Below are 23,707 nucleotides of genomic sequence, written 5' to 3'. Positions count from 1 at the left end.
CTGAAGTGTGTCCATTCTCAGGGGCTTGTTTCCATCGAGTTCGCCACTGCCCCTGTCCTGGCCACGTCTGGAGAGCCATCAGGGTTCTCGATCGTGACCGTGTCCGACATCTTGTCCGTGACATGGACAGCGCCAGATGGAGGGGCGATCGGAGTATGGACCTCTGCCGGGGCGGTGATCAATGGGGATTTCACGGGTCGGGTCAGCCTCACAGCCACTCGGCTCCAGATCATCTCAGCAGAGCTACGGGACGCAGGGAACTACAGTGTCAATGTGGCACCCAGTGACAGTACTGGCCTTAACCCAAACACACGCTCTGTGGAGCTGAAGGTGTTTGGTGAGGAATTTGTCTTTTTTCCGAATGTTGTCTCTAGTTCTTTCACTATGGGACTATTTACTTGTCTCCTACTACTATGACTACTTCCACTACTGCTACTACTAGTTGTTAAACAAACTAAGGTGTAATCCGCAACATGTGATTCAAAATAGAATTTGAATCCAGACATTAACTTCTTACGTTTTACACCTTATCCAGTGTGTCTGAAAAAGCCCAATCCTGGACCATCCTGCCATAAATTCTACAAATAAAAAAAAGTAAAAAATAAATAAAACAGAAAAAAAAACATTACAGATACTTTTGACGAAAGTCTAATCATCAAAGAACATTCCACCAACCCAGAGGGCTTCCTGTGGGTCTGGGTCCATGTCCCACACCATATCAGTTTACGCATCTCTGATAACTCTGATCACACTGGCCTGGTCTGACTTATATCTCAGAGCTGTGCCCACTGAGAATATTATCTGGAGAGTCTCAATGCCTTATGGAGACCTGAGGATTCACTTACCACAAGAAATACTCTGAATTATTGTCAGTTAAACTGTTCTCATATTATTTGCTTCTTTGCCCCCCCCCCCCCCCCCCATTGTAGTTGCTGTGGCTGGGGTGAGTCTCAGTGTGGTTCCGTCTGTGGCGGTGGAGGGACGGAACGTGACCATGCGCTGCACCAGTTCCGCCGGCACTCAGACCAGTGTGGCCTGGGGGAGGGGGAACGTGGCCCTGATCTCCGGCGACCGCATCACCATCTCAGGGGGCACCCTGGTGATTAACCCGTCCAGGAGGGACGACTCCGGAGAGTACAGCTGCACCATTAGCAACCCTGTCAGCGTTGAGACGGCGAGGACCAGTCTTACAGTTTACTGTGAGTAAAATACAGATCGAGGCACTGTGTTTGAGAGATTTCAACCCCAGGTCAGACTGCAAGACAGTCAAACATTTTACCAAAATCGACCAGGCTGGGAAGCTTAAGCATCTCGGAACTTTATGGGACAGTAGAATGCATTAGAGTGTTAAATACAGCAGAAGAGAATTAATTAATCTGATTCCATTACATTATTAAATGACTTCCAGTATTACCAAGCAGTATATAAGCTGGTGGCACAGTAATGGTTATGGCACACGAGGAGTTAAATGAATGGTTAATGAGTGAGCAGTTTATCACACAGCAAACGGGAAGCTTAAATGTTATCAGTCAAACTCCAAACTGAACCTGAATGTACGTTAGGTGAAAACCAAATGGAAAAGTACAACTGTACATGATAACAATTGAAAAAACTGGTTGGATGCCGGTTAATTCAAATAAACCCAACCAAACTCTTTGTAAGAGCACTGATGAAGGAAGGTGCCTGCCAGTGAAATGTTCACAAAGGCAGGTTTGGTAGTTGCTGTAGCCTGCTGCTCAGGATGTATGGTTGGCCAGTCATGTTGTGGTGTTAAGCACTTGAGGGCTAGAGACTGTCACCAGCCAGTTGTGTGTTGTTTTTGTATCATGCTGCTCAGGATCTATAGTTAGAAAGTTGTTATATTGGTTCTGTTAGGTTGTTGGGTATGATTACGTGCATGAGGCAGTGAGAGGTTTGGCCACTGTGGGGAGTCCCCAACCAATAGCACAAGGAATTTAACATCTTTTCCTGTTTATCACTTGATTTTCCTGCCTAGACTTCCCAGTGAGTGCTGTGAATAGGGCAGCCTACAGCAAGGGAAAGACCATGTGATAGCTATGAAACACAGCTGACAGGAGGGAATAGACCCCACTGGGTTAGCAACCTGTAGCTATCTGTCACGGTCTAAGGAGGCAGTAGTCAAGAACACTGTGCCAAGAGTAAAAAATGGGGCAGAAGTGGAATCCACAAAAAGCGGTTCAACATGCACAAAGCACATTACAGCAGACTTCCAGATTATTCAACATATACAATATATTCACTTATTTATACACCAGATTGTGTTCTTTATGGGAATTGATATGACATGTTTTGTCCCACAATAGATGTTTTTATTATTATTTTAAATGTGACATTTTCATTCTGGAGCCATCATTACCAACCCGTTTCTGCCAGATTAAATCACCTATGGCCTTGAGACTGCTAATCCCCATACAAGTTTCTTTTACAGCAAGAAGACAAATATTAGTTGGATAATTTGAATACTTTTTGAGCAGTGCCTCAGTCACAATATGTGTGTTGTTGTTCATTTTTATTTTAAGGTGCCGTATTTGACAATTTGACATCCTATGTCCCTACAAAAATCCCTATTGACCTTGTAGACCAGCTGTCCCAATAAGCAAAATGATAGGTACTGTATATACAACATTACTAAGTAGCTTTATGAAACCCATAAACTTGCTCTATTAATTAAGCGAAAATGGTAAAAGTGGTTAACTTAATAAATAAACCCCCCATGGCTCTAACATTAGGGCTTTCTCCATCATATTGATTCATCCTACGGCAGAAAAAAAAATAAAGAAATCTTCTTGAATTGATATTGAATGGCCCATAAAGTTACACTCTAGTTAGTCGGTCATTTATTAGACACTGAAATACCCATAACTGAGCTTGCATGATGCAACAACATGTGATATGGTGTTGATGGCCTTCCCTTCCTTTGCTTGATCTGTGTAGTTGGTCCAGACACCCCAACACTGGCTAAGGAGTCCGCTGAATGCGTGGGAGGTGGGGACGCTGTGGTGGGACAGGCCTTGCCAATCACCTGCACAACAGAGTCTCTGCCCCCGGCCGTGTTCTCATGGCAACACGATGGCCAAGCCGTCTCCTCCAGCCAATCAGGCACGGGCTCGCTCAGTCTGCAGATCTCTTCCTCTGATCAGAGCGGCCGGTACGTCTGTGTGGCGCAGAACTCCATCACCGGGGGCTCATCACAGCAGGAGACAGAGGTGTCTGTAGTTGGTGAGTTGTTGTCAGTGGTGATGGACGGACACTTTTAACCCTCCTGAAGTTAGTGATGTCGGGGAAAAATTAGATCAGTGATGTCTTGATGTCTTGAGTCTTGATTACAATCTTCTCACAACATTATCATACCAACATTATAATAGTGTTGAAATAAATCTCAGTGGCTTTTGCTTCCAAAAAATCCACTGGCAAAAATAAAACTACAGTTTGAAAATGAATATTGCCTGTCACTTGGTATAATAACAATACACCTGACGTTGATTAATCTAAACGCCTTGCCTTTGAACAGAGTACTTTCTTTACACCTGATGAAAGTTACTACTGCATTTTATTCAAACTAATTCAAAGTTCAATTCCTTCATTTCATTCTGCAGTCTAGTCTCTCCGTGCCTCCTTATGCTTCCTGTTTCCTGCTCTTTCAGACACATGCCTGAGCGGTGGAGCTGTGGCAGGAATCGTCATCGCCTGTCTCCTAGTTATCGTCATCATCATCGTGATCATTATAGTGTTGCTACGCCAAAGAAACAGTACGTTCCCTCACCCTCTTTCATGTGTAGCAGCTTAACAGCGATTTTTCTTTGTGTTTGTTTTAGTAGAGGTTGCACATTGCATGACTGTTCTCTTTAAATAATAAAAAAAAATAAAATAAAAATAAAAAACTCGGTCTTGGTAATGCTAGAACCTCACACTCTGTATCAGGTAAACAAAGGCAACAACAGTGAAGGATATAACTTCAAGCGCATGGTTTTGGGGTTTTGGTTTTATTTGGGTAGCTCCAGACAGTTTCACTACATGTCAGCCACCTTGTTTCTGTTTCTGTTCTCCCACAGTGGATAGGAGGCTACAGGATGCCATTAGTCTCCAGAAGACAAGCCAAGACCCTGTGGTAAGATTTAAACTGCTCTGACCTGCATGTTCCCGACCTCTGACCTGGTCAGACCTTGTCTGACCTAAATGTTCCATAGCTCAGTTAAATTCCCTCTCCACTGACATTTTGCCTCATTTGTGTGTTCATATCAGTGCGTGTGTATTGCTCTTTTTCTCTTTTCCTCTTCCTCCCTCTTTGCTCTTCTATCATCCCCCTCTCCCTCCTGTTCCACGTTTCATCCCATATCTCCTGAAACTTCCCTGCTTCCTACATTTCCTCTGGGCTGCGCTCCCAAGCAAACTCCCTTCCTCTGCTCATCAGGGGGCATATTCCAGAAAGCAGGTTTGACAAACTCTGAGCTCTGAACTCTGAACTCTGAACCCTGAACTCTGACCTGATGAACCCCTTGGTTTCCAGTTCCAGGACTTTTGTGCATTCACATAGAGGATCCGTCATCCCAAACCAAGTAGTGGGGAGTGGAAATGAGTTCTCCTCCATCAGGGTTCCTGAGCGAGTCAGCATGTGCAACAGGTTTTTTGTATCTGTGAGGAACCTTAACTCTACCTCTCACTTGTTTATTTGGCCGCATGGCTGTTTATGTTCATTAATGAGTAATTAACAACATATCATTGAAACTGATCTGAGCAGCAACAGCACTGAAACACTGAACATTGAAAAGAAGTAGATCTACATAATACGTATGGTTGTGCATATTTAAGCAATTAGGTTCGAGAGGCAGTACTGTATCGTCAATAATGTACTGTTCGAGGGTGTTGTTAGGCCCGACGTGTAGCTCGGTGGCTACGGCCGAACACCACCCGTGGGATTATCCCTTACCTACCCCCTTTCATTTTTAACCCCTATATTAGGGATTTAAGCCATTTTTAAGTACCTGGCCAGTGACTTAAAAATGGCTTAAATCCCTAATAGCAAAAACAATGAAGTTTATGGCGGCACAAACCAGCACAAACGAACGGCAATACTTGTATTATTTTTCAAAAGTCGATACTTTGAATGTAGTCTATTAATTTAACATTTAATCACACTATGAGATTCTTTTGAATGAAAAGTGGGTTAAAAATTAAAATAATTATTATTTATTATTATTACTATCTTTTAATATTACAGTTGAAAAATTGGTGAAATATTATTAAACAAAATTTATTTTTTGTTTATCAAGAAATTAGGGTAAATCTATTCAGGGTTTCAAAATCCTCTCCCAACATCACGCTATGCAAATTAATTTGGCTTCAACATTGACGGGTAAACAAGGAAAGGACACCCCATGTCCAATAGCTGCTCAGCAGGAGGGAGGAGATGGGGGGGAGACTCAGGGTCTGTTACAGAACACCTGCCAGCGAGCAGGTTAGGTTCACAGTCAGTTACTGTTTGTAACCGTGGTAACCGTTGAGTTACCTCTCTTTCTAGAATGGAAAACCCAGAATTTCTCTCAGTTCATGGTTACTCAAAGAGTTTTAACAAAACCCGCTTTCTGAAATACCCTCCTGGGATATGCATACAGTTTCTTGTTTTCCTCAAAGGTCTTATTTCTTAGTTCACACAGGCTCTGACCTGGAAGTTTAGACTCTTTATTTTTTGAAGCATCTTGAAACCAAGTTTCCACCATTTGAAAACTCTACATATAAAATGTTACATTTATGCGTGAATCCCTGAATTAGACTTTCCTTTTGCAAGATTACTTTTGGAAGTAACTATAATTATATTTTGATGCCTTTGATCTCTTACAGACTCTTCCACCTCCAGCCAATAATCGAGCAGAATCCATGCAAGACCCACCACTACACAACCTCAACACTCGCCAGTCAACTTACCATCAGCCAAACATCCCCAATGGCCACACTAATAACCTGCAACAGAATGGACTTAACAACCGGAACATAAACAACTCAATTCAACAAAATGGCCACCTCAGTAATGGCACACCACAACGCAATGGAAACCCAACCACCAATGGGTACACAATTGGCAATGGCAACGGCTATAGTGGTCACCAGAATGACAGTTCGTTTCCAAACTCTGGCCAACAGAATCCAAACATTGTCATACAGACAGGCCAAACTCAGCCTGGTGTTTCGCAGCCTACGGTTCATGTCAACCTGAACACCCTGCGAAGGACTGACCAGCAGACTGCCAATACACAGCCTCAAACTGTCAATGTCAACCTGAACACATACCCACCACCTTCCACAGGCCGCCAGGATGTCAACACCCTCAGCGCCCCCCAAGTCAACACACTACCCCACGATAACATGAACACTTTGGCAAGGTACAATCAGAATACCCATCAGGGCAGTCCCATACAGACGGGTTACTCATATGTCAATCCTGCGTTTCAGCCGGACGTGACTGAAACCAGAGTCCCCCCACAGTACAGTCATACAGCTCAGAGATCTGTTGGGAATGACCCACATGTCCACAGTGACTTTGTTCAGGCACGTCAGTCACATCCAACTGATGTGACCCATGCTGGCCACCGTAGTGCCAGCAGACAGCCCTCAACTGATGACAATCTCAGGCATCCTGACCAAGCCCAGACTCGGTCAAGGACTAGGAACAGTGCCCATCCCAGTGATCCCCCTGACTCTCGTGATCCAGTGGAATATGACGCGAGGCGCCACCAGAGACCTTGGGACACGATACGGGGAACCCCTGCGTACCCCAACAACCAGGCCAATCCATCAGGGACATCCAGTAGCAGCAGCAGCACTGGTTCCCACTCCTCTGAAAGGCAACCAGGGCCCTCTCAAGCAGCTCCATCAAGAGGACCAGGGTCCTCTCAAGCAGCTCCATCAAGAGGACCAGGGTCCTCTCAAGCAGCTCCATCAAGAGGACCAGGGCCCTCTCAAGCAGCTCCATCAAGAGGACCGCCTACGCAGACATCCAGACCAGCTGGGAGCGCGTCCAGAGCACGAGAGCCAGATCGAGATCGAGAGCGAGAGGCCAGGAGAGCGAACGGCCGGAGGGAGGATCACAGCCCTGCCTTCATGGATCCCAACGCTCAGAGGCAGAGAGCCCAGCAGGCCCCTAGCAGCTCTCAGCCTCATGTTGGCAGGCAGCAGGCCCAGTCTCTGCAGAGACCAGCTGTGTCCCAGAGCCAAAACCCTGCAGCTCACGCTTACCCAAGCCAAATGGCCACCACAACCACACGCTCAGCTGCAGTGCAGATGCCAACCGTGCCCCAACACTCGGCTGCTCAGCCCCAGGGCAACCCCCGGAGCTCTCAGCCTCCTCCGCATGTAGCACACGTAAGCCAGGTTGACCGGTCCCCACACACACAGTCCCACACGCTTGCCCAGAGCAGGCCAGAGCAGAGACAGACTGCTCCACAGGGGACCAGCCCTCAGGCACCCAGAGCTGGTCAGAACCCCAGTTCCCTCACACAGGCCACTCTTCAGCATCAAACCCGCCAGGCCCACCAGACCCACATCCCCTCTGCCAGTCGGAACCAACAGCCCCAGGCAGCGCTTCAGGGGCCCATGCCCCAGGCACGTCCACAGCCCCGCGCCACCCAGCCGGCCCAGCCCCCCCCTGCCACTCAAAAGACCAACGATGCAGGCCGTCGACCCCCGACCCCACCTCCGGTGCTCCAGCCGCTGCAGTTCCAGACGATGCACAGGGATCGTCCGCAGCGGCAGAGGCAGCCGCAGCAGCAGCAGCAGGCCAGGATGGCCGCTATGGCTCGGCCTGGCGCAGTCCCAGTGATCAGACACTCAGTGCACGTGCCACCGGGGCACAGACCACCAGGTGCCACACACAGACCTCAGTGGCATGTGCCCACCAACCCTCACAGACACCCGGGAGATGCCCACCTGCATGCCAACCTGCAGAGGCACGCCATCGCACACAGGCCACCTCCTGCACACATGAGACAAGTGAGTGAATGACTGTTTCATTTGAATGCCCTTTGAATACTGTGCACTGATAATTATAGCTATTCAGAAGAGAACATTGAAAGCCTTCATGTTTCAACGTACAGATTAAATGAAGAGTGAAATGAAATGTAGATAAAGCATGACTAGTATTGTTTGTACTATATCCTGTAAATAAGACGAGAAAGAGAGCTGACAGCTGCAGTACTATGAATAGTTTGTAAGTGCATACTTTTAGAAAGCAAATCAACATATGGACATGGTATTTTTGTGTAGTGTAGTTTTACTAGATTCCTCAGTTCACCTGCTATTCATTTCAAGTGCCTCTCCATCTTGTCATAAGATGCTCTCCTAATGGCATGTTTATCCTCTTTCCCATACCAGGTTCACAGGGGCAGGCCAAGGGAATGACAATGATCTCTGTAATGACTGCAGTACCAAGAACAATTCCTTTAAAGTACCAGAGGAGGGCGCTACATGGACTACAGTAAATTCTGAATTATCTCAGGACTCAGGATTAATTCTGTCATGGTCCTTCTCAGGTGTAGGGGTTCCGTGTCATCAATTCTCAAGCCGGTTGACCAAGTTTGTGATAAAGGACACCCGGACGATGACTAAGAGAAAGCCAGCTAATGAAGGATGTGTGATTTCCTTGGAAGTTATGAAGTGTCTCAATGAAGTGATGTAAATACAACTGAAGCACTTTTGTTGTGACTTTGAAAACATGAGAAATAAAAATAATATATGAAATGGTGAACAGACTTTTTTCAGTCTGGTGAGGTCAATTTAGTTTTTTACATATTTGTTTATATTTTGTCATATGGAAGAACATTTATAAAGTATACTTTATGTATTTTATAGAAGGAAATACTATGTTCTTAATATATTATTACATTTATCTAATCTGGTGATACTACGTATTGGTACTGTTAATAAAGGTTGTCTGGTTGGACAATGTGTATATTAATTATCATGATCATTGACATTATTTTGGGTTTTGCCTTAACTTACTTAGACTAGCAAATGATAGAGTGAGACAAGTGAACAAGACATGGGAAAAATCAGCTTGGGTGTTGTGCTTGTATAATGTCCATAGCCAAAGGAAAAGGAGGTATTTGAAATTGGTTTATAAAAAGAGAAACCTCTATTTTTAAAGCCTTCCATTTCTTCACTCTAGCCTGTCGTAGCAGAGAGGTGGGAGCTCTGCTTCCTGACGCTGTGTTTTTAAAACTTTTCTGGTAGCAGGGCAAATGACAGACAGGTTTATCTGTTTTTCCAGTCATCTCTCTGAGTCATATGTCACGTGTATTTAAGGAGACACACCTTTTCACAAGTGATTTCTTCCTCATACTGTTGCTATCTTGTATTATCAAGTCTACATCCTTGTCCAAGAAATGAATATATATTCTTGTGTTAACTTGAATGAGCATTTCTGTCTTCAAGTTGCCTTTAAACCTTCTCAATAACAGTCTGTCTCAGGGACAAGTACTAAGGTTACTCAATAAATTGTTGAAATTTGCTACTCTGTTAATTCAAAAAGGTCAACTTAAGGGTTGTTTTGAATAGTGGTCTTGATTTTGGGCTAGGGGTTTTACTCTTCATACTATGCAAATTAGTATGAGTGATGAAGTCTGTTATTCTAATCCATTGAAGCTTTAGTGAAGTTTAGCAAATGGCTCCTAATGGCTCCTCTGACCGTCTATTCTGTGTGTGCACCAGCCAATCAACAGAGGTGTGATTTGATTGGCTGTTAAGGTCAAATGTCAACCGTCTTTCGCCAGAATCGCAAACTCTCAGTTTTTCTCGATTGCTTCAGCACGAATTTTAATTTTTTTTTAAAACACTACACACAATTAGCACAACCACACACAGAATAAGCAAAACATCTCAGATCCTTTAAAAAATTAAACACTCTTGTAAAAACTATACAGTTATTTATCAAAACCATATTTTGTTACCGTATAAAACACACGTTACATATGACTTAATCCTGTCTGTACCAGTTACACAATGCTGTTGCAAACCTAAAACACTTTTAGCAATTCTACTTCTCAGTGATTAGAGTAGTGTTATTGAAGTTCACAGAGAAAGTGCAAGTATACAATAAATTCACCAAACACTACACAGCCAATGCTGCAGACTGAAAATATAATGTATTTATCTCCATATACCCATCAGTGAATCAGTGAACATATCAACATGGAGAATCACAACAAAACATGTCCCTGGTCCCAGTACAGGTTACAATTACAGCCAAAAAGAGAGAAAAAAATGGATCTGAAAAAAAAACTGAAAACAGGTGTTTCATTTGGACCTGATGTATTTTTAGGATGCGTGCCAGTGTTGATTTAGAGACCTGATGGACTTCATTGAAAAGGGCATGGTCACCAATAATGTTGGCTTGAATTTCTCTGAGCCTGATAGCATTATTGGCCAAAACCATGTTTATGATCTCTCTCTCTTGGTCTTGCGTGAATATGGGCCCCCTTCCTCCTTCCAAGTTAATTTCATAAATTTGGTCATCTTCTTCTTTGAGCAAGTTTTCCTCCTGTTTCAGGTCTTCCTCTTCCTCTACCTCCACCTCAACATCTGGCATGGCCTCCGCCTCTTCCTCCTTCTCCTCCTTCTCCTCCTCTGTGGATTCCCCCTCTCACCCTCACTCTTCTTCTCCTGACTCTTTCCATTTTGGTTGAAGACAGGTGAACTCATCTGCTGCATATCTATAGTGCATAAACCTGTTTGGTGTGTCTACAATTAAGCAATCATGTGTTTGCTCACTTTATGGCTGTGTTTAACCAATGGCTCATAGGTGTGGTAATTTGTCAGGGCTTTGGAATTGACATCTTGATATACTTCTGTGTCTAATGTATACAAGTGTGTTTAGTGTTTCGCAAATCCCTGTGTGTATTGTTTTGTAAAAAGTGTGAGCTGACATAGTGTTTATAGTGGTGCAAATCTGTGTAAGGTTTTGATAATTGTGTAATACTTTTGATTTTAGTGTTTTTTCATTCGTAAAAAACTGTCAACCTAAAATTATTATTTGTTATGGTGGCCATTAGTTTCTGTATGAATGTTCACTCTTAACCGTGTCTTGTGGAGATATTTAGGCTTGGTAAGTAATTGAAAATTACAAGAAAACAATGGAAACAATGGAAGTATCATAATCATTGAACAATGAATGACTGGCCTTGACTAAAAAAATAAAACCTTTGAAATTTTGAGGGCATCCTTTAATGAGTTTGATTAAAATTAAGTGTTAGGTATATAACAACTAATTGAATTACTTATTTGACAAGAATCTCAGACTTGAGCGCCACACGTGCCTCAAATTGTAGACCTTCCAGCTGAACCTGTTGAACAAATGAACAAGAAGGCAGTCATGCAGATCATTGTCACACATTGCCTGTCGTTCTTCACAACTGTCGGCTGTATATACGGAACGTTGTTTAACACTTTGATAATCTTCACAAGGCGATAAGGGAACCTATAACTTTATGTTTTCTCTTCATCTTTGGTAAGTTCATTTCTTTTTTACAGGACCAGCTTTTACATTCAGTCCACTTGAACTTTAATGATTTTGTAGCTTTGGGGAAGTTGTCTTTTTTTGTCCATATATTTGTATTCGATTCATAGGATGTGTATATATTGTGTATCCGTGCACATTATGACATGAGTCTGGAGCTGACTACAGACTACAAACTAAATCATCACTGATTAAAAAAGTTAAACTAAACTGAATAATAGAACATAACATTGAAACACTTGTATTGAAATTAACTTTATGCACTGAAAAGTTTTTCATTCTGATGTGCTTTTTCAATAACAATCTTTTCTTTGTTTATTTATGTTTCTTCATTGCGGGATTTTTTTTCACGCTGCTAGTCTTTTTCGATGTCAGTGCTTTTCAATGTCAACAATGTTTCTGTTGGCGTGCAAGTAGTAGGGTTTTAATATGAGGGGCAAGAAATACATAGTTTTGCCTAGTAATGTTATATGAATCTTTGTTCAGATCTTCCACATGATGTCTTGCTGAGCTGCTGGATAGAACGCACACTCTGTGTGCTGACAGCTTATTTAATTTATGACTCAGTAGGTATGTGTGCACTCTTACTGGCCATTCTGAAAGGTTCTCAGAGAGGATCCCTGGGCAAGATTATCAAGTCATGTCAAATCAGACTGACATGTTGTGGTGTCATCCATAACCTGCACAACCTATAAACTGCTCTCATTCAAGGTCTCATCAAGACCCTGTGGTGACGTGGGTCTCTGATACCCCACATCACATGTGTCATTTTCAGTGTCATTTGAGATTCATTTTTAGATGTTTTTTTTTTCAGTAAACATATAAATCATTTATGTTGGGTTCTCTAGTGGTTGGGAACATTTGCTGATTTGGTCGTTGCAATCAGAGCTCCCTCAGAGGAGTTTTGCCAGAGGCTGGTCATAATTGGCTTTCAGATTGGTTCCTAGAGGCCATACCTGAACATTTTGAGAGAAGGAGCTAAGTGTTTAAAAAGTAGGGGAAGGAAGGTTCCTCTAAAAATAACTTATTGTGTGTCTCTGTGTGTTATAAAGTGTGTCTGTGTCTGAGTGTTTGCATATAGGAGAGAGACCATGAGCTCTATGTATCAATTTGATTCGCCAGACTCTATATTCTTGACATAGACTTCAGTGTGATGTCTCGGTTGCTACGCTGCTGTTCATGCCCGAGGCCCAAGGCCTGTAGGAGCTAATGCTGAACGGTGGCAAAGCACAGGCAACCCTGATGCTTAACATACAGCACCTGCTCACCACCCTGATGTCCGACATAGCAACTGCAACACAACACACAAGAAGAGGTTCTGGGTTCTAGCATCTGTATGAGATGCTGGGATTTGTACTGTCAGTAAAACCGAGATATGTAAAAATCTTGTCAAGGTGTATCTTGAGGTGTATCTGTTGTTGGCCCCGGTTGTGGTATGTGTCCTAACCCATCATGAGTATGGAGGGGGTCGGGTCTGGGATGCTAGACACCATGGTTGAGCCTGGCGGTTCTGTGAGCCAAATTCAAAAAACACTGATCAAGGAAGGTGAACACTCTGATGTTCTTTTGATTTTTTTGCTATTGCAAATTTAAAGTGCACACTGTGTTTCTGTAGCTAATTTGTTTTAATACTTTTGCTTAATAATGTGTTGTTTTCACCCTTTAGACATCACCAGATACGATGCCAGAATTGTACTCCACTTAAGGCTTTACCTTATAATATTAGAAAGCCCATAACAAGCTTATGTTAGCTTACGCCAGATAGAAGAGTAAAGGGAATTTAGCATACAATCATACATAAAGTATAAGTATAAATGCGATTTAGTTTTTTTCAACCTTCACAACCTAAGTGTTAACTATTTGTGTTTACAGCCTTCTTTGTTGGGGATGACGTTCCACAAACACACTTTCGTTTTTGCTGTTTATCTGGCCAGTAAGACTAATCACCTCTATGACCTCTTCCATCTTTTGTCTTTAGTGTGGTCTTAAATTAACTGAACTAGCTTAACTTTCCTGTCTCAGAGATGTTTAAAAACCACCATATAACTACGAGGCATGTTCATGTTGCCATGGTTTTAGATGAGACAGTTTTTAACAGGTTAGTGTCCTACCAATTAAATAGACGGATTGACCAGAAAATCACCTCTCATGTTTGGTAATGTCTCTCAAAAGTGCAATCTGTATTAAAAAAAAACTACATTGACAAAATGCTTTGAGACTGACAATAATTGTTTTGAAGGCAAGAGAAAATGTTGTTTTCAAAGTGTTCCTCTCCAGTCCATTACTGTTGCATGACTCTTTCCCTTTCCATTTAGTAAATCATCATTATAGTAGACTCTGCTATGACAACCTGCACAATGCACCTTTAAAGACTGTTAATTGTTAATTGTATCTTTATAGCTCAGGTACACAAACTCTATGTATGTACCTGTAAATGTGTCAACTGTACCCACAAAGCACTCTTTCCTACTTCATGACACGTATACCCTCTGTCCACAGCTGTTTTGGGTAGACTCAAGAGCCATCCACTGCTTGGTCAGATCCCTGAAGTAGACCCGCTGGTGGTACTTTCCGGTGACGATGCCATCCTGTCAGTGCCAGGGACGCTGGGCATCTTCTCTGTGACATGGCAGGCACCTGATGGGGTAATATTAGGACTGTGGGCACGTGGTCAAAATGGCGGACCATCAGGGGGGGCCTATAGACATGTACCTCAATACAGTGGTCGAGTGAACATCACAAACACACAACTCCAGATTGCCACAGTTAAGCCTGATGATGCTGGAAACTACACCCTTACCATGGTTACCAATAGTACCAGTGGTATAACCATCAGGTCTGTCTCGGTGGAACTAAAAGTGTATGGTGAGTCCTGGTTTTCTATGGTTAGATATGGTTAGGGACTACTAGCATCTTGTATCTATGGCACAGAATACACAAATGGGTGGATGCCTATTTGGAAGGATATGATATCATTTTCAATTGTAGTCAAGCCAAGGTAATTTTTTTGCAAGTTGGTGCAATAGGGTCTCACGAAAATAACAAAGCACATTGTTTTGAAAAAAGGTTTCTGTGTGTCTCAAAACAAGATGTTGAGTGATCTGATCTATTTACAGAAGACACTTCACAGAACCGCTCCATATCTGAGATACTGGAAGCAGCAAACTCAGGCTTAGGTGAGTCTTCCTTTCTCAGCAGTAGTAATGAATACCACATGAACACAGACATCTCATCCTCAGACACTTTTCAACAAAAGCAAAACATTCTGTATGAAATGTTCTTATTACCTGATGCAGTGACACAGATTTTCTCAAATGACATTACTTGATATAATATCACATTGTTTCCTATAATCATATTATGATGAAGATCATTTTTTTCCTCAGACGACATTTCCGAGGCCCCAGCGGATCAGAGGAATGCCGACCCTTGTACGGCACGTGGCTGTGCATGGGAGAAATCTCCAGATGGAAATGTCTATGTGCCCTATGTCCTAGGCAATGAATACTGTAAGTGATAGCTGAAACAGCCAATTTGTGCTATATCTACTGGTGATGAGGCATGACAAACTTTCCTTTTTAAGCAAATTACTTTATATCCTATGTTCTTCTATTGTCCAACAGAACATGTACCTTTCATGCTCCTGTTTCTTCCTCTATGGATGACCTACACTACAGTGTCACATGACCCATTTTTTGTTTCCTGTTTGAACTGCAGCATCAGGTGAGAGGAGGCTCATTGAGAGCGCCATGGGTTCGATTCAGTCTTCCACCTGCATACGCTTCAGACGTCGCCAATCTGAACGAGACTACTTGGGCATATATTCAAGAAACGGGTATGGTAATGAATCAAAGACTTTCAGACACACCTTCAGATACACGAATCACCACAGGAATACAAATTCCAGTAGTAATATTTCACTGAATTACTTCACTGCAGTTTATTTAGCACATTAGCCATTTCATAACGCACTGAATGATACATTTTTGATAATTTTGTTAGAAATTCTCTTTGTGTTGTGTTACAGTTGTAGCTCCTTTATTGGACGGCGAGGTGGGGAGCAGCCGGTCTCCCTTCAACGCGGGGGGTGCATCGTCCTCAGCGTCGTCCAGCACGAGTTCCTCCACGCCCTGGGTTTCAATCATGAACATACACGAAGTGACCGAGACAATCACGTCAGAGTCCTTCTCCAGAATGTACAGACAGGTAAATCAAATAGATCCTCACAGCTCACTCACTCCTTCAAGTATGCAAACACACACACATGCACACACACGCACACACACACACACACACACACACACACTCACACTCACACTCACAAACACACACACTTACACACACAAAAAGCAGCCACACGTGTTTTGGTTAAACTACTTCGTCTTGATTTCTCCTTTTAGGCAAAGAGAACAACTTTGCAAAAGTGGAAACTCTAAACCAGAACACTCCGTATGACTACAGTTCTATTATGCATTACACCAGGTTAGTAACATACAGAATCATACACCTGTCTGGCTGTCCAACTATGTGCCATTTTCTGATGCTCAACGGTGGTTAAGTTCAGCATGAATTCAATTAATTCTCTGATAACCAAACTATAACTTAGTAAAACTACATCACACTTGAAGGAACAAGGAAGTTATTTTGAGGTGTGGGAATTCAAAGAAGTTATGTCAGCGACAGCTGTGATCACCTCAACCTGTTTCCTTGAAACTGCTAAGAAGCTGACGCACGGGAGTTTCTCTGAAGAAAAGTATTGGTGTGTCGTTTGGAAGCAGTGAACATGACCTGGACCATAACATTAACACAGCCTTTCATTTGACGTAGTTACTGACGTTTTAATCGGTACAGTTCAAACAACTGTAATTCTATTCAAATCTTTACAAATGATATTTAAAAAAAAAATCTTTTTTGAATACTAGGCAAGATCTTACCATCACATGAAGCCTTCCATCTTCAGAAGTGGTCATGGCATTTTGTACCAGATCAAAATAATACCACAGTACCAAATTATAAATGTGAACAGTTTTAAAACATTGATGAATATTCAGAATAGATATAAGCTGAAAATATTTTTGTGTGTTTCAGAACAACTTTTTCCAAGAACGGAGAGCCAACCGTGGTGCCCATCCCCGATGCCAGCGTTCCCATTGGGACAGCGTCCAGAATGAGCAGGAATGACATCACCCGAATCAACAGGCTTTACAAGTGCAGTGAGTTTTATTCCTATCATCAATCCGAAGCGGGAAATAGCTCACAGTATCACTTCCTGTTTTTCACACAAACTTAACTTATCAGAGAGAACAAATTGTGTTATAGAACCCATGGTCCACAATTTCATGAATTACTTTTGACAGTCATCATTTGCTCAGTCAGTGTAATTGATACCGTGGCAAAGTTAATTATTATATACATAGCATCCTAATTTTCTACAGGGATCTTTAAGAATCCATGCCCAGATTGGTAAGCAGTTGTAAGTTGCTTAGTCAACAGTGTCTCAACTGTGGCAGTCAAGGGATACGACGAACATAGCAAATTATGGCTTTGAAAATCCAGTCCCAAAACATCGATATGTCGAACACATTTAAAACTAGAAACTAAAGTATATCCAACATTGTATCAAGATCCGCTTTGAAAATCAACAGGTGAGAGAGATGAGACAGATGTTCTGTCTGTGAGGCTGACCATCCAGTCCACCGCCATCGAGGGGGAAAGCGTGATTCTGCAGTGCAGTGAGGCAGGAGGAGCCCAGGGCGACGTCACCTGGAGGAAGGACGGCGCGGTGCTCACCCAGGGTCCCCGCATCACCGTGGTCGAGGGGCTGCTGGGGATCAGCCCGCTCCAGCAAGGAGACGCAGGGGACTACAGCTGCACTCTGGCCACCGAGGCCACCGCGAAGACCGCCACAGCCACACTCACGGTGAACTGTAAGTCACACTCACGGTGTACTTAAAGTCACAGCCACAGTTGCGGTGTACTGTAAGCCACACTCACGGGGTACTGTAAGTCACAACCACACTCACGGTGTACTGAAAGTCACAACCACACTCACAGTGTACTGTAAGTCACCCTCACGGGGTACTGTAAGTCACAACCACACTCACGGTGTACTGAAAGTCACAACCACACTCACAGTGTACTGTAAGTCACCCTCACGGGGTACTTTAAGTCACAACCACACTTCCTGTGTACTGTAAGTCACAGCACATTCACGGGGTACTGTAAGTCACAGCACACTCACGGGGTACTGTAAGTCACAAAAATAAAATCAAGAAATACATTTAGAAAATAAGAAAACAACTCAATGTAGGGGCTGCCTTGCTTTAGACCAAAAATCCCATAATTCCATGCTCAGCCTCACAGGTAATCTCCACCCATCTTCACACCTTAGATCTCTCTCTCGCTCATCTCAATCTGAACACACACCTCGACAATGAGGTTTCAGTGCTAGTTGGGTAGACCTTGCTGGGTTAAAGTCCTAGCAGGGACTAGCCAGCTGGAGATCCTTAGTCTCTCACCCACACTCACGCATCCAGTGCCCACCTCCAACCCTAGTTGGCGCCAAACACAGACACTTACGCGCGCTACCCTCTTATATGCACACTCTCTTCAGTGCACAGCTGCACACGATCACACGGACTTACATACACACGCTTCACACACACATACACACGCTACAGACACGCACACACATACATACACACACTACACACACGCATGCTCTATCCAGGCATGCCCAAGAGCTAAGGGGGCCCTGAAGGGGTTAACAGGTGAATCTATTTCTAGATGTGCTGTTGGCTTTAATTCACCATACCTGCGCTGTAAATCCGGTGTAGGTTCAGGTAAATGTATCTCTCGTCAACGCGTTACGCAGTGTTGAGCAATCAGCGGCTGTACTGCAAATCCTGTTGAGGTGCAGGTGATCGTACTGTAGTACAACGAGAGTTTCCGCTAGTTTTAGTATTGTATTAAAAAAAATATTGAACGCCAAAATAAATGGTTATTAATTCTGATCTGATAACCCTGTCACATATGTCGTATTGTTCAATGTAGCTGATAACAGTTGATTGACATGTATGTTTAACCATTAGGGAGCCGTATGTTGATAGGCTTCGGGCCAATGGGATGAGGGAGTGAATGTGGGGTGCGGGGGTCAGATACGGGTTGAACATCTGATTAAACATGTCAACCTTAGTACACAGTCTGTCTCACACGCATAATTAACGAACTTGACAACCTACATCTCCAATCAAAAAATACACACAAACTGTACCTTCATGCTATGGCACACTATGTCACCCCTCACTTAAGACATAAGTTAGGCATAAATGCATTCATCCGGTCCCAATGACTTTAAGCTTCTTGCACCAGTGTGCATAACCCCTCTCACTCACTGCTCTCTTCCATTTCTCTCAGATAAATGTCTCACCTTGGGCGGTTTGATAGGGATTGTGATTGCCTGTTTCATCGTCCTTGGGGCTCTCTGTATTTCCATCTGGCTGCTGGTTACAAAGAGAAGGTATTTTTATTTATATTTTTTACATTTTTGGATACACGTATTTAAATGAGAGATGCCCTGAGGTCTAAGACTGTCCTGAGAATTCTCTCTATTTTTCAGATATTAGACAAAATGTACCGGCATACGGCGTCAATTTCAGGAACCCAAACTTCATGGTGAGAAGCTGACTTTTACTGGAATATGAATGACAACATGTCTGCTTCTAACTGCCAAGACAAAAGCATTGTGTCTTTTTCATGTTGTCTCCCTGTGTTTTTCTCTCAGCCCTCTGGTAATAGTCAGGTCCAGGGTATCTTGAGGGCTCTGTCGTCTGATGAAAGGGAATCAACCCAGTGACCCAGACCTACTCTGCAAAGCACCTTGAGACTGTTTGATCGTTTTCTTGTTAAATAAATAAAATTGTATTGAATTATTCTTACTGACATCTCTATACATGTAATACCTGTGTGGATTATTCTTCTTTACCGTTATGTAATTAAAACACTTAAGCCTAATTTATACTTCTGCATCCCTCTCCGTCCTCGAAAAAAAATGGGCGGGCGGGGGCAGGCGGTTGATTCAGAAAAAATCGAACGTACTGGTCGGGCTTACATACTACTCCGACGGCTATGCGTCCTAAAGCCTATTCAACCTATTCAACGCCAGACCGCTGGGTGGGGTAACTACTGTTTGTCGAGCCCGTAGCTACCACATAACCTCTTTAATGGAAGTCATTGATTGTTTATCCTCCCAACTGTCACTGACATGACACGGATGCAGCTTCAAGACCTGTCGGGCAGGTGCAGTCACATGGGACTTGGAGACATGTAGCACAGTCAATCCTAACATGTCTAATGCTATATATTCACTTGAGTAGGCAAATGTATCTCCATCGTGGTGGTCATTTTTTTGTGAAAAACATTGCGATTTATAACAAAACGATATGCTTATCTTACATACAATACAGAAACTATTATAAAACGATCCAATAAAATGAATACGTTCTTATTTTCTTTGGTATTTTTGTCACATTCATACTGCCATGATCGCTGGGTAACCTTTGAATAACTACAACGCTATGACAATGCACTCATTGGCCACGAGACGGTTGCCCTTGTCAAAAAGTGGTAACGTGAATGTGTCACTATGAAACAAAGCATGCACACTTCGAACAAAATTACCCCCCAAACTCTGAGGACAGGGCCAGAAAAATAAACCCACGGTATTCATCATACATCATGCAGTGTTATAGTTGTATCAGACACACAGCAAGAACATGCATACCTCAACGTACAGTTGTGGGACTGCGATTTCAACCATGAATATGTTGAAAAACACATACATTAGCACACTTACTAATGATCATCTGCCAGGCTCTCACACACGAAAAGTTGATTCCAAAACTCTCGAATTTAAGACAGAGTGGACTGACAAGTAGGCTATGCATTTGTGCTGCTTGTGGGCAGGACAAAACCGATGTGTTTAATCTGCAACGAGACGGTTGCCCTTGTCAAAAGTGTTAGCGTGAAACGTCACTATAACAGAAATACCCGTAGAACTATGAAGTAAGGGGCAGAAAATTAAACCCACTGCAGTCTTCATACCAATCCACATGCAGTGTTATAGTTATATCAGAAACACAACAAGAGAATGCATACACATGCCAATAAACATTATTCTGATTCTGATACCTTAACATACAGTTGTGAGACTGCCTTTTCAACCATGAATATGATGAAAAACACATACAGGAGCACACTCACTTATTATCCTCTGCCTGGACACCTTTAATGCCCAATTTTCAAGAAGACGATCTTAGAGAAATCGTTGTGTGTGTGGTAGTCGTTTATTGTATAAATTCCTCCTCCCTGGAATCCTCACAACAGCGAATGATGGCAACTAACAGACAATGGTTGATGGTGGAGCTGCTGGACTAGTTATAAGCAGAGGACGTGCTTGTAGCGATTTGAGCGACAACTACAACAACAACAGAACAGGAGACAGGTGGTACGTACGTTTACTAGATTTTCCGCTAAATCAAGCGTTAGCGTATTCACAATAACTCTCAAAAGTGTGCTGCTAATAAGTACAACGTTGTCGTGCCGATTATGCTCTCACACGCCACCCTCATTGAGGCAAAAGTAATGTTTGACTCAAATGTCTTTCACTGCCGTTTTATGTAAAGTCAGTCATTCTAAATAGGTTCTACACATACATGAAATATTTCCTATTTAATAGATGCAAAGTAATTATGCTGCCAGCATTACTCCGTAGCAAATTACGTTAGATGTCAGTTGAAGCTGGTTGGAGAAGGCACTTTCAACACAGAGCCACCAGCCAAGAGACCAACAGTGGTCGGGAGAAATGTACTTTTCGAGGGTTTATATAAAATACGGTAGCCTAATGCTGCATGCTGTGCAGCTTTGTAGTTTACCAAAGTCGTAGTAAAACATTTTGACAGAAAACAGGAAATGTGAGGTCCTGACATGTGTGATTCCGGAAATGATGTTGTTTGGAAATGATGTCGTAAACTGGCCAATCACAGCCAAGGGGGTCTCCGACTCTCTCCGTCTCTTTAAGAAAAGTTAGAAAAAAGCGTTTGTCTCCGACCAGCTCTCCGACGGCTCTCCGACGGGTCGGATGGGCGGCAACACCTGGGTGAAGGTGTTACCAAGGCGTGCCAAGGCGTGCCAAAGTGTCCCTCTACGACCAAATCGGAGAGAATCGTAGAAGTGTAAAAATGCCTTTACACTACATTATCTTCATGATCTCTTTTTACCATAGATCAATATTTCTAATTGGAAAAGGTTTCTTGAGGTTCATGAGGTTTCTCTCATTTACCATCTCAGTAGTAATCCCTCTGCATGAAGACCATATTGGACTGCAGCAGACAGAGAGAAGCAAATATAAATATGTCACACAAGGTTTATATATAGAAAGAAGTTAGCTTTCTCTGACGCCAAAACACTTTGCCAGCAGGGATAACCATGTGGTGGGTCTCATACGTCCATGGCCATCTTACTATGCTTTTTGCAACGTAATTCCTCAGCAAAAAGTCACTTGGGCGTAATATGCAATAAACCAATCAGAGCGTCATCTCACATTCCCTTTAAGAGCGAGGAGCGCATATTGCAAATCGGCTTGTTATCGTAATGGCGGAATTACCGGGAGGAAGACCGTGAGGCCTCCAGAACGTGTGTTACCAGAAACAATCACGGCAATATTTTCCCATGTTTGTTTGGAGAAATGGTTCTACTTTTCATTTCTCGTTTGTATTTTTTCAGTTCCTTGCATTCGTTTTTTGGTGGGAACATATTTGAAATAAAAATCACAAAAACATACTTTCCGATGTTTTGGGTTCACCCTCACTGAATCATTAGGCTATGTATGCATGGTAATAATATTGCACCCATCGGCACATGCAGTTCAACCTCACGTCTTCTAAAGTCCTCTAATCTATCCTCATTTATGTCATTGACACATCCATGATTCATGGCAATGTTGTGTAAAACACTGGGGGGGCACGTATGTGAATATGGGTGCAGTCTATAGCGCCAAGGACGCCAGGGAACCCATATATCTGTACCCGATTCAGCACCCTCTGCGGCAGATGCACCCCCTCGAGGGAGCGCGCACCACTCGCTTGATCGGAAAGGAAAGCAGTTCGCCTAAACAAACGCAGGGAAAAATACTATACTACGATTTCATTATTTTTGAAAGAGATGGAAGAGAAGAACACAAGTGATTACAGTCTTTAGAACTGTTCTAAAGAGTACAAACAACCGATGTTTTTCTTCCAAAAACCTCGGATAATAGCGAACGCAAAAGAACACCTTTTTGTTCTGTGGAAATATATAGCCTACCCCAGCCATGACTACAAAATGAATTAACTTAATTTTCCTTTGAGCAAGTTGAATGTATTTGACACGGCGTTTCACAAGACTAAATATCGAGGGGGTGCATCTGCCGCGGAGGGTGCTGAATCGGGTACAACACTGCCATAACAATTAACCTGAATCATTTGGGTCAATGTGTACGCTACACTCTAAAAACAAATGCGTTGGCTCAACGCAGAAAATTAACGCAACCGTTTGCATCAATCTTTTTTGAGTTATGACAACTTCTAATGAAATTAAGTTCAACCAACAATCTAAATTGAGTTGGGGGAATTAGCTTTTCCTCTACAACCAAGGGAATTTTTAAGTACCACTAACTTAATAATTGTTAGCATAAACAAAAGTTTTTAAGTTGATAACTCAAAAAAATTAAGTTGTTCCAACAAGTTTTTCCACATTATTTAACAGGAGTTTTTAAGCGTTATGTACTTAATTACCATAATCAGGAACACAAGTTTTTAAATTTGCAACTGTTTAAAAATTAAGTTGCTCCAATTAGATTTTTTTTCAGTATTTTTTTTTTTCGCTTTTTCATGTTATTGTTCATGTAGCGTTTAAGAAATTATTTAATTCCAAGAACAAAATTGTTAAGCAATTAACTTTTTTCTATATTAAATTGCAGTTGAGTACTTGAACACTCAATATATAAATCTTGAAAAAACAACAACACAAATTTATTTGCAATATTGCCTTAAGTAAAGTAGTAAGCATACTCAGTTATGCCATCACAGCAAAGTTATAGGCCTTTATGTCTTTAAAACCACAGTGCCAAACGTGTAAAATGTGTGT

Source organism: Sprattus sprattus (genome assembly GCF_963457725.1).
Source record: "Sprattus sprattus genome assembly, chromosome: 19".
Classification (NCBI taxonomy): Eukaryota; Metazoa; Chordata; class Actinopteri; order Clupeiformes; family Clupeidae; genus Sprattus; species Sprattus sprattus.
This window is presented reverse-complemented; position numbering follows the sequence as displayed.